General features: G+C 40.6%; 1 pseudogene; it reads left to right on the forward strand.

The window, feature by feature from the left end:
* Nucleotides 1–3,103: 3,103 nt before the first annotated feature.
* On the forward strand, nt 3,104–3,734 carry LOC121038400 (ADP/ATP translocase 2-like; annotated as a pseudogene).
* Nucleotides 3,735–11,177: the final 7,443 nt, after the last annotated feature.

Raw genomic sequence — 11,177 nt, forward strand, 5'->3', positions numbered from 1 at the left:
GGTAAATACAAATCAAAACCACAATGACATACCACCTCACCCCTGTCAGAATGGCTAACATTAGCAACTCAGGCAGCAACAGATGTCAGCAAGGATGCGGAGAAAGAGGATCTCTTTTGCACTGCTGGTGGGAATGCAAGCTGGTGCAGCCACTCTGGAATACAGTATGGAGGTTCCTCAAAAATTTAAAAATAGACCTACCCTATGACCCAGCAGTAGCACTGCTAGGAATTTACCCAAGGGATACAGGAGTATTGATGCATAGGGGTACTTGTTTATAGCAGCACTCCCAACCAATGTTTATAGCAATATAAACCCAATGTTTATAGCAGCACTCTCAACAATAGCCAAATTGTGGAAAAAGCCTAAATGTCCATCAACTGATGAATAGATAAAGAAATTGTGGTTTATATACACAATGGAGTACTACGTGGCAATGATAAAGAATGAAATATGGCCTTTTGTAGCAACGTGGATGGAACTGGAGAGTGTGATGCTAAGTGAAATAAGCCATACAGAGAAATACAGATACCATATGATTTCACTCTTATGTGGATCCTGAGAAACTTAACAGAAACCCATGGGGGAGGGGAAGGAAAAAAAAAAGAGGTTAGAGTGGGAGAGAGCCAAAGCATAAGAGACTCTTAAAAACTGAGAACAAACTGAGGGTTGATGAGGGGTGGGAGGGAAGGGAGGGTAGGTGATGGGCATTGAAGAGGGCATCTTTTGGGATGAGCACTGGCTGTTGTATGGAAACCAAATTGACAATAAATTTCATATATTAAAAAAAATAATAAAAAAAATAAAAAATAGAATGACCCTACAACCCACCAATTGCACTACTAGGTATTTATCCAAGGGATACAGGTATGCTGTTTCAAAGATGACACATGCACCCCAATGCTTATTGCAGCACTATCAACAATAAACAAAGTATGGAAAGAGCCCAAATGCCCATCAATGGATGAATGGATAAAGAGGATGTGGTATATATATACAATGGGGTATTACTTGGTAATCAAAAAGAATGAAATCTTGCCATTTGCATCTATGTGGATGGAACTAGAGGGTATTATGGTGAGTGAAATTAGTCAGTCAGAAAAAGACAAATATCATATGACTTCACTCATATGTGGACTTTAAGACACAGAACAGATGAACATAAGGGAAGGGAAGAAAAATAATATAAAAACAGGGAGAGGGACAAAATCATAAAAGACTCTTAAATATGGAGAACAAACTGAGGGTAATTGGAGGGGTTGTGGGAGGGGGGGTGGGCTAAATGGTAAGTGGCATTACGGAATCTACTCCTGAAATCATTGTTGTACTATATGCTAACTAATTTGGATGTAAATTAAAAAAAATAAAATTAAAAGAAAAAGAAAAAAAACCTGATACTCCTTTCTAAGCCTAAAATTGATCCATAAATAAAAGGATTAAGTGAGGGATCTGTAGCAATTGGAATTGCATGCTCATGGTCTTATGTACCATGTCTCAGTCCCACCCTGAGATGAATACATATCAAAAAAATTTTTCAGTGGATTCTGATGTTGGCCTTTCATTGTTAGGAGTACTTTCAGCTGTAACAGAAAATCCAGCTAACAACGCTTTGAGTAAAAAGAGCATCTCTTCTCCCATAACAAGAAATATGTGGCAGTTAGTGTTGGTTCAGCCATTCAAAGCCATCAGATTTGGCATTTCTGAAGTTTTCTTGACTTTATATTCATATTTATGGGACAACTGCCGCTGTTTCAGGCATCAGGTTCATGTTTAAGTCTTAAAGAGGCTGTACCAACTGTCCTCTTTATCAATGAAGCACAAGTTTCCTAGATGTTCCTCAACGGACTTCTGCTTCAGTCTCTTTGGCCAGAAGGGAGCTATAAGGGAGGCTGGATAAATCAGTTTATGTGCTCTAGCTACTACGGAAGGGGCAAAATTAATTCATAATGGATATGGACTAACCAAACAGCCGCAAATGTTCCCACTTCCCTTAGCAGGCATTTAAAAATTTCTTCCTTAATTAGACACAGTCAGAAATTTACTCCAAGGAGGATTTCCATAGCAGTGGGGGAAAAATAATTCTATCTTAAAGATTAAGATCCCAAGTAATCGTTAGAGCAAACCTTAACCCTATAGGTAGTAACTGATTTTAGGAATCTGGGAAGGCTAATTAATATCTTCGCTAATTCTTCTTCATCCACTAATTTATGCTTGAATTTCCTGTTTCATCCTTAATAACCCTTCTTTCTAACTAAAACATACAGAGCATCTCTGAGGGAACAGTGGTAGATGCTAACCAGAATTTTGCAATTACCTATGAAGTGAGGAGCTACAAGTAGATTTTTAAGAGGATTAAGGAAACCATTAAGGTCCTGAAGGCAGTAGAGTGTAGGAACCAAAGACAAATTTCATCCCCTTGACAATTTTGTCCAGCACTAATTCTTTTATGTAACTCATCATAATGTTTTATATATTATCTGTTCCTCTAGTAGCCAATAGTTGAATTAGATTCTCTGATTTACTTATTTATTTTTTGCAAAAGGGTAAATACCAACCAATACATGTTCCATCTCATCTCCCATTACTTTCCTATAGAAACCGACGTGACTTTCCTGGCTAATCTCAAAGTATACTGTGCACTCTCCTGCTTCTACATCATTGCCCAGAGTATGTCCCACCCAGAATGCCTTCACTGACCACTGAAATCTTGCTCATTGGTCAGCGCCATTTAAAAACACTCCTTTCATTGTTCATCCCTTTGGGCATACATAGTTTGGAGTTTCTCTCTGTGGCACTAACCATATCCTACCTGGTATGGTGTATGGGGGATATAGTGTTACAGCCTTATTAAATCATGAGGTCCTTTTTCAATGAGATTGACAAGTAGTCATCTCTCCAGTACCTTCTATGACAACTCTCTTCCATGACATTACAGGCACTTCATTGTTAGCTTACTTGTTTAATTTTTACTCTGTTTTACTTTATTTGTGAACAAATGTAGAATAAATTGCGGAGCAAATGAGTACAAGCATCCCAGAGTCCCGGAGTCCCTGCCGGTTCCTGCCGCAGTTCTGCGGTTGCCTGCTTCCTCTTTCCTTTCAACATGACAGATGCCACTGTGTCCTTTGCCAAGGACTTCCTGCTGGGTGGAGTGACTGTGGCCGTCTCCAAGACCAGGGTAGCGCCCGCTAAGTGGGTCAAGCTGCTGCTGCAGGTGCAGCATGTCAGCATTGCAAATCCCCATAGATAAGCAATACAAGGGCATTATGGACTATGTGGTTCATATCTCCAAGGAGCAGGGAGTCCCGTCCTCCTGGCAGGGTAACCTGGCCAATATATATCATCACATACTTCCCCAACCAGGTTCTCAACTTCACCTTCAAGGATAAACACTAGCAGATCTTCGTGGGTGGTGTGGACAAGAGAACCCAGTTTTGGCACTTCTTCGCCCGGAATCCGGCATCAGGTTCCTTTGCCCAGAATCTGGTAGCTGGGAACCCATCCTTGTTTTGTGTATCCTCTTGATTTTACCCTTACCTGCCTAGCAGCTGATGTGGGCAAAGCTGGCGCTGAAAGGGAACCCCGGGGCCTGGGTGACTGCTTGGTTAAGATATACAAATCTGATGGGATTAAGGGCTACCAAGGCTTTAATGTGTCTGTGCAGGCCACTATCATCTACTGAGCTGCTACTTCGGTGTCTATGACACTGCAAAGGAATGCTACCAGATCCCTAGGATACTCACATCTTTATCAGATGTATGATCCCACAATCTGTCACAATGGTTGCTGCGTTGACTTCCTTTCCATTTGACACTCTTTGTGGCTAAATGATGATGCAGTCAGGATGCCAAGGAACTGACCTCATGTACACAGGCATGCTTGACTGCCAGAGGAAGATTGCTCTTGATAAAGGAGCCAAAGCTTTTTCAAAGGGGCATGGTCCAATGTTCTCAGAGGCATGGGTGGTACTTCTGTGCTTGTCTTGTATGATGAAATCAAGGAGTTCGCATAAGTTATTTCTTGGTTTCCCCCCTGTGAAAGGCATGTTGTATTATATAACATAGCTTGAGCATTCTTGACAGACTGTTGACTCTTTATCAATGGCAACTATTTACTGGGTGAAAATGGGAGTAAATCTGTGCCTTGAAAAATCACTGACCTGAACAAATTTCCCAAATCATCTGGAGTACCATCACCAAGTAGTATGTGTATGTTTCTTGATGAACAGCTCACTTTTGACACTTTGAGTTGTTGCTGTTGTTCTATTTTAGAGATATTGAAAATAGTAAATGAAGGACTATATTCTCTGGAATAGATAGTAAACAAGAATTCTGAGCATTTGGCACTAAAATGTGATGGCCAGTAATTTACTTAGATACTTTCTCAGAGTACTAAATTGCTAACTGTTGTATGTTGCAATGACCAGTTCCTGTTGGTTTGTTTTAGCAGCTCTTCATTAGGTAATGGTCAGTAGTTAAACTGGATTCTTCTCTCTTCGTCAAGAGAGTGGATGACTTCATAAAACTGCAGTGTTTCTGTAGATTATTAATAGCATCTCATTTTTTCCCCGTGTACTCATTTGCTCCAGGCAAGATTGATAATGTTACCTGTTCTTCAACTTAAAACAGATTCACACTAAATGAAAGAACATTTTGTCAAAATGTGAGAGATAACATTGATCAGAGAACAACTGGCGGTTCTTGATTCTAAGGGTAGTGCAAGGATGTATCACTCCTGGGTCCTGCTGTCTAAAGATGTTGCCAATATAATAAATCAAGACAGTCTTATCAAATCATTGTGAACAAAACATCACTGGAAGAATATTAATTTTTTTTTAAAAAAAGTCTAATACAAATACATGGTAATTTCAATTTCCTTCACTTAGGACCTGTCTATCCTGACACTTGAAACATTTCAAGTGACAGGCTTTGTATTTAAAAAAAAATAGATTCCTTTTTTATCATGTTTCTGATGCAATTTTTTTCACCCACAGAATCTAGGAATTCCATGAATTTCAGGAGCAGAAACACTCCCAGGCCAGGAATAAAGTAATTGTTAGACTTTATACCAGAGTCCAAAATGGTTCTTGAATTAAAGGGATGCTAGATCTAACCAAAATAAAGGAGAATTTCCATCTAACAGTTTCAGAGGTGTTGTGGGGCTTCTAATTTATCCCTCTGCCACTGTCAGTGCTCCTAAGATTGTGGGTGAAACCCCAAGGAGAGGCCTGGAAAAAGTCAAATTAAGGGGGAGACAGTTTCAATCACTTCAGGAACTCAAAATGAAATTGAATGCTGCCAGCCCCACCTCCACCCCACAGATGAGGATCGTCCAATTACAAAATTTCCATCCAATCTTTTTTTCAAAATCCTCGCCTACAAATTTTGTTTTCCCTTTCTTCTTCTTGTTCAGGCTTGGATTCCCTTCAGATCTGTGATGCTGTCTTTATTTCACAAAATCAGGATTCCTTACCTTGTGAAGACTGATTTACTGATTTGAGAATGATCCTTCTTTTGCCAGGGTGTCAATAAATTGTCCAAGACTGTGTTCCTGAAATAGCTGAAATCATTTTCAGGCCAAACTCTGTAGACATTACATTTTATTATCCTAGAAAGAACCACAAGACATTAGTCACTGCTAGCTGCATTCCTATGCCATGAAAGACTTTTCTTACTTCTGTTTCTATATTTGTGAAAGTGCCCCAGTTTTCTCAACATTATTTAGGACAACAAGTCATCACACTCCTATACTATTGTCCATTCTGTGCCACAAAGACTCTGATAAGCTCAGTGGACATTTCGGAAGGGCCTGGTTCTGAGTCATCTGAGGCCTTGTGTGTTCTTTACCTCTGGTTTGTGGTCAGTGACCAGAACAAAATGTCTCAGTTCTTCAGTCTTAGAGGCATGTGAGTCTGGGAATCCACCAGCAAGGTTCCTTGGCTCAATCTTCTTCAGGTGATCATTTCTGTGAACAATCTCCTTCTGCTTCATTATGGTGTTCTTGGAAGCCCCTCAGCAAGAAGCCTATAGTAAAAAGAAAGTATACCTCCTTATTCACCTAAAATGAAGAAGCTATACTAGTATTTGCCTTTTATATTCTGCCTTTTCACATTTGCATTTATACTGTGAGCATTTTTAACATCCTTATGTATTTTTAAAATGTGAGTTGAATAGTGTGTAATATTTTCAAATATGACTATTCAACAACTTACATGCCAATTTATTTAAATTTTGGCATTTAGGTTTATTCTAGTTTTTTTCATTTGTGATTATACCATTAAAGCTTTTTTAATTAATTTTTTAAAAAAGGCAATATACACTTTTTTTAAATTTTTTTTTCAACGTTTATTTATTTTTGGGACAGAGAGAGACAGAGCATGAACAGGGGAGGGGCAGAGAGAGAGGGAGACACAGAATCGGAAACAGGCTCCAGGCTCTGAGCCATCAGCCCAGAGCCCGACGCGGGGCTCAAACTCACGGACCGCGAGATCGTGACCTGGCTGAAGTCGGAAGGGCAATATACACTTTAAAAAAAAACCTTTTTTTTTTAATGTTTATTTACTTTTTAGAGAGATAGTGTGAGCAGGGGAGGGGCAGAGAAAGATGGAGACCCAGAATCCAAAGCAGGCTCCAGGCTCTGAGCTTTCAGCACAGAGCCTGGCATGGGGCTCGAACTCACAAACTGCAAGATCATGAACTGAGCTGAAGTCATATGTTTAACTGACTGAGCCAACTAGGTGCCCCTAGTATTTTTTTTTTTCATTTTTAAACACAAAATTATAAGAAGTGTCTTATTTTTTTTTTCATGTCTATTTATTTTTGAGAGAGAGAGAGAGAGAGAGAGAGAGAGAAGGAGAGGGAGAGAGAGAATGTGAATGGGGAAGGGGAAGAGAGAGGGAGACACAGAATCCAAAGCAGGCTCCATGTTCTGAGCTGTCAGCATAGAGCTCGATGCAGGGTTTGAACTCACAAACTGTAAGATCATGACCCGAGCCAAAGCTGAATTCTTAACTGAGCCACCCAGATGCCCCTAGCTTTTTTTTTCATTTTTGAACACAAAGTATACTAAGTATCTTATTCTTAATGATTTTTTTAGTTTGTTTATTTTGAGGCTTATCTTGGGTTTGTATATCAAAATGCTAACATAGGTTCTTGAACTTTCTCTTTATCTCATCTTAAATTTCTCCTGAGGCTCTATGGGAGTATAATTGAAAATAAAATAGAAGCAGGAGCTTCTGGCTTTCTAACTACAGGTTTATTGGTTTCAGAAGAGAGGCTGTGAGGGGCCGACTCTCAGGGCTGGCTCGTTTGGCAGAGGAAAGAGTCCCTCTGGGCAGTAGGACAGGCCTGAGCTTCTCTGGCTTCATGGAGACATCTGAGAAGATAGTAGGTGCTCCTCATTTTGAACCCAGAGGTAGAAACTACCCTAAATCTGTTTTTTTTTTTAAGTTTTTAATGTTTATTTATTTTCGAGAGATAGAGAGAGACAGTGTGCAAGCAGGGGACGGGCAGAGAGTAAGGGAGACACAGAAACTGAAGCAGTCTCTAGGCTCTGAGCTGTCAGCACAGAGCCTGATGTGGGACTTGAACCCACGAACCATGAGATCATGACCTGAGCTGAAGTCAGACACTTAACCAACTGAGCCAACCAGGTGGCCCCTGCTTTGTTTTAAAGTGGATTAAAACCATGGGTCATACAAGTGGATGTAATTGTGACCTGGGAAGTGAAAGCCAGTGTAGACACTTGGTCTTAGCTTTGGCACCCTGCCCTCGGTGGAATGGTTTTCCACCCTTTTGATCTGCCAGACTACGCCACCTCTTTTCTTGGTACTTCAGTCCTCTGAAACTTCCACTTATTTAGATGGTTATTACTTGGTGCTACAAGTGAATTCTCCTTTCTGTGCCATCTCGCCCTTTATATATCTGGCACCCTGGGCCACTGTCCCTCTGATCTCAGCCAGCCCTCACTGTGATGATAGTTTGGCACAACCTTTGAGTCACCTTTCCCTGAAAACTTCCTATCTCAAAGTGCACTATGCATCCTTTCAGTTTCTGTTTGAGGGCTTTCTCCAGCCCTGCAGGGGTCTGTAAGACCCTGCTGGGCCCATGCACAAGCTCAGTCCAGAAATTCAGGGTAGTTAATATTTGTCAACAAACGTGGGCTGAGAGCTAGGATCTAAGGACTACAACCACCTATTCTTTGTACCAGTGACAATTCTAGGACATCTAGATTGCATGTCCTTGACACCCTCATTACCCACTGAGCAGACTTTAATAATGCTCCTGTTTCCTTGTCTCTCTTCTCCTACCTCATTCTTATGTCCTGGGATCATGTCCCAAATGAACTATCCTCACCCAAGTCCCTGTCTCAGCCTCTGCTTTCAGGAAGTCCAAACTAAGAAAACTGGCACAGAAGTGGTTCTTAAAAGCCACTTCTCAGAATTGGATCACAGAGCTGGCTCACTCATCAGTCAGGAACAGTACAGATGGCATTGTCAGTGGTAAGTGCGCAGGTAACCTGTAGGCTGCTCATAACCGCCAAGTTATAGCATTACACTTACTAAGATGTTCCTCTGTGTTAAATTCAGAGAAGGCACCAATACAAGTAAAAGTGATGGTGTACAGGGGGTGGCTTGCTGCCAACTTAGGCTAAATCTGATTCATTGCCTAGTTTGCTACATAAAGTTTTATTGAAGTACAGCCATGCACATTCATTGATGCAATGTTTATGGCTGTTTTCATGCTATGACGGCTGAGTTTAGTAGTTGCAACAGAGAACATAGGGCTCACAAGCCCTAAAATATTCACTATCTGGCCCCTTACAGGAGAAAAAGTTGGCTGACTCCTAGTGTGTAGCATGGGTTAGTCTCTGTCAGACCGGATTGCATGCTTGTCCCCAGAGTTGCCTGTAGAATAGTATCTGATCCTCAACTAAAGTTACAGTTGACTAACTGAGATGAATTATATCTTGCAACCACAAGTCTGTGAGTTGTATGGGGACAGAATGTGATTACTTGTCAGCATTGTATAGTAATAATAATTGGGCTTACCAATTATGACTTTTTAACTGGTTTCAGTGAGACCTGGAGGGTTTTCAATGTTTGAGGCTGGTCACATGGCTGGAATGTGTTTACATAAATAATTCACTGAAGAAGACACCATGAGCATAAATTAGTGCTAGTGGTGTCGGAAGTAGAATGGCTAAAATTATCCCTGACTCACTTTGTATGGAGAAGTGGCTAAGACTGTTTTTGGGGAAAAAGAGTGAAGATGATGTTATGGATTGAATGCTTGTGTTCCCCCAAATTCACATATTGAAACTTTAACTTCCATTGTGATTGTATTTGGAAGTGAGACCTTTAGGAAGTAATTAGGTTTAAATGAGATCTTGAGAGTAGGGTCCTCAAGATGGGACTAGTGTCCTTATAAGAAAAGGAAGAGAGACCAGAGCTTGCTCCTACACTCTCTCCCTCCACACACACACACACACACACACACACACACACACACAATGAGGAAAGGCCAGGTGAACACACTGTAAGAAGGCGACCCCCTCTAAGCCACCAAAGTGTGCTCTTAGCAGACACTGGATCTGCTGCATCTTGATCTTGGAATTTCCAGTCTTCTGAACTGTGAGAAATAAAATTCTGTTGTTTAAGCTGCCCAGTGTGGTGCTTTGTTCAAGCGGCATGAACAGAGTGACACAGATGAGAAGAGACGAAAATGAATTTTTTATGCCTGAAATGGTTACTAAGTCATCCTTGGTTTGTGAAGTCGTAAAAACTTTGTGCTTTGTGATTGGGAAAAACCTAATGGTACTTAGAGATGATAGATATGGAGCCTAGGGGGACACAAAAAAATGAACCAAGAAGGATATGTAGATTGACAGCAAAGGGCGAATTTTGTTATTTGCTTCATTGCTGCCAGACAAGAGATAACCAAGATTATTTTTGTTTATTACTATTATTTTTTGTGCTTGGCTCGCAAGTGAAGCTCCAACCAAGGGAATTTGAGTAGATAGGATTTTAGAGACAAAAGCTACTCTTGTTTGACTGCTAATCACAAAACGCATGATAAACACGGGAAATGCTATAGAACAAGAGAGCATGGAAACTAGAGGCTATACAGTTAAGAAAATGAGCCACTTTGGGGCGCCTGGGTCGTTTAGTTGATTGAGCATCCGACTCTTGATTGCGGCTCAGGTCGTGATCTTGCAGTTCATGAGTTCGAGCCCCATGTTGGGCTCTGCACTGATGGTACAGAACTTGCTTGGGATTCTCCCTTTCTCCCTCTCTCTCTGCTCGTCCCCTGCTCAAGCTTTCTCTCTCTCTCTCTAAAAATAAGTAAATAAGCTTAAAAAAAAAAAAGGAAATTGAGCCACTTTATTGATGGGTATAAGCAGTTCCCTGGGGAACCACTGTTAAGACTGTTACTTAGAATTAGTGATCCATGTGTGGATTCCCTGGCTCCAGATAAAGCCAGGAATGGGATGAATGGAAAATATATTTGGGTTAATATAGGGACTAAAAGTATAGCCATTTTTGTAGAAATGAAAACCTCACAGGAGGGACAAACATTCAATCTTTTGTATTGGATTAAAGGAGGAGTACATCACATCTGCAAGGAAGAGTAGAACTACCCATCCCATCTGGCTAAACTTGGCCACATGGTAAATAATGACTTACTACCCAGTGGGTGAGAGAGTCCCAGGTCTTTACTGTTCAAATGCCAAGTGATACAAATGAGAATGGGTGAGAGAGAAGGCACTCAGACTATAATTGTTTCCAGCAATATGGGTATGCTAATTTAGTTACTTATATCTGATTTAATAAATGATAGTTGGAAGGTAAAATAATTGCAGCCACTAGATTTTGTGGTATTTTGTTACACAGCAATACGCGACCATTAGATAACTAATACAATATCCCATGGTGGATTACAATGTGGGGACTTTGGTAAGGTCTATTAAGAGACTCAGGGTTTATACCTTTAGGGATGTGAAGGAAGGTTATATTTGTTCTGGTAGGGAACTCCCATCTTTTGAAATGCAGGTCCCAGTTTCATATGGACCCTAGAAAAGACTGAGTGTTAGGTCATGGGGCACCAAGTAAGATACTATAAACCCAAGTTGTCTATCATGAGCTGCATAGTATCAGACCCATGAAGTAACACAATTGT

The sequence above is a fragment of the Herpailurus yagouaroundi genome, unplaced genomic scaffold, assembly GCF_014898765.1.
Source record: "Herpailurus yagouaroundi ecotype Mexico unplaced genomic scaffold, PumYag 166, whole genome shotgun sequence".
NCBI classification, from domain to species: Eukaryota; Metazoa; Chordata; class Mammalia; order Carnivora; family Felidae; genus Herpailurus; species Herpailurus yagouaroundi.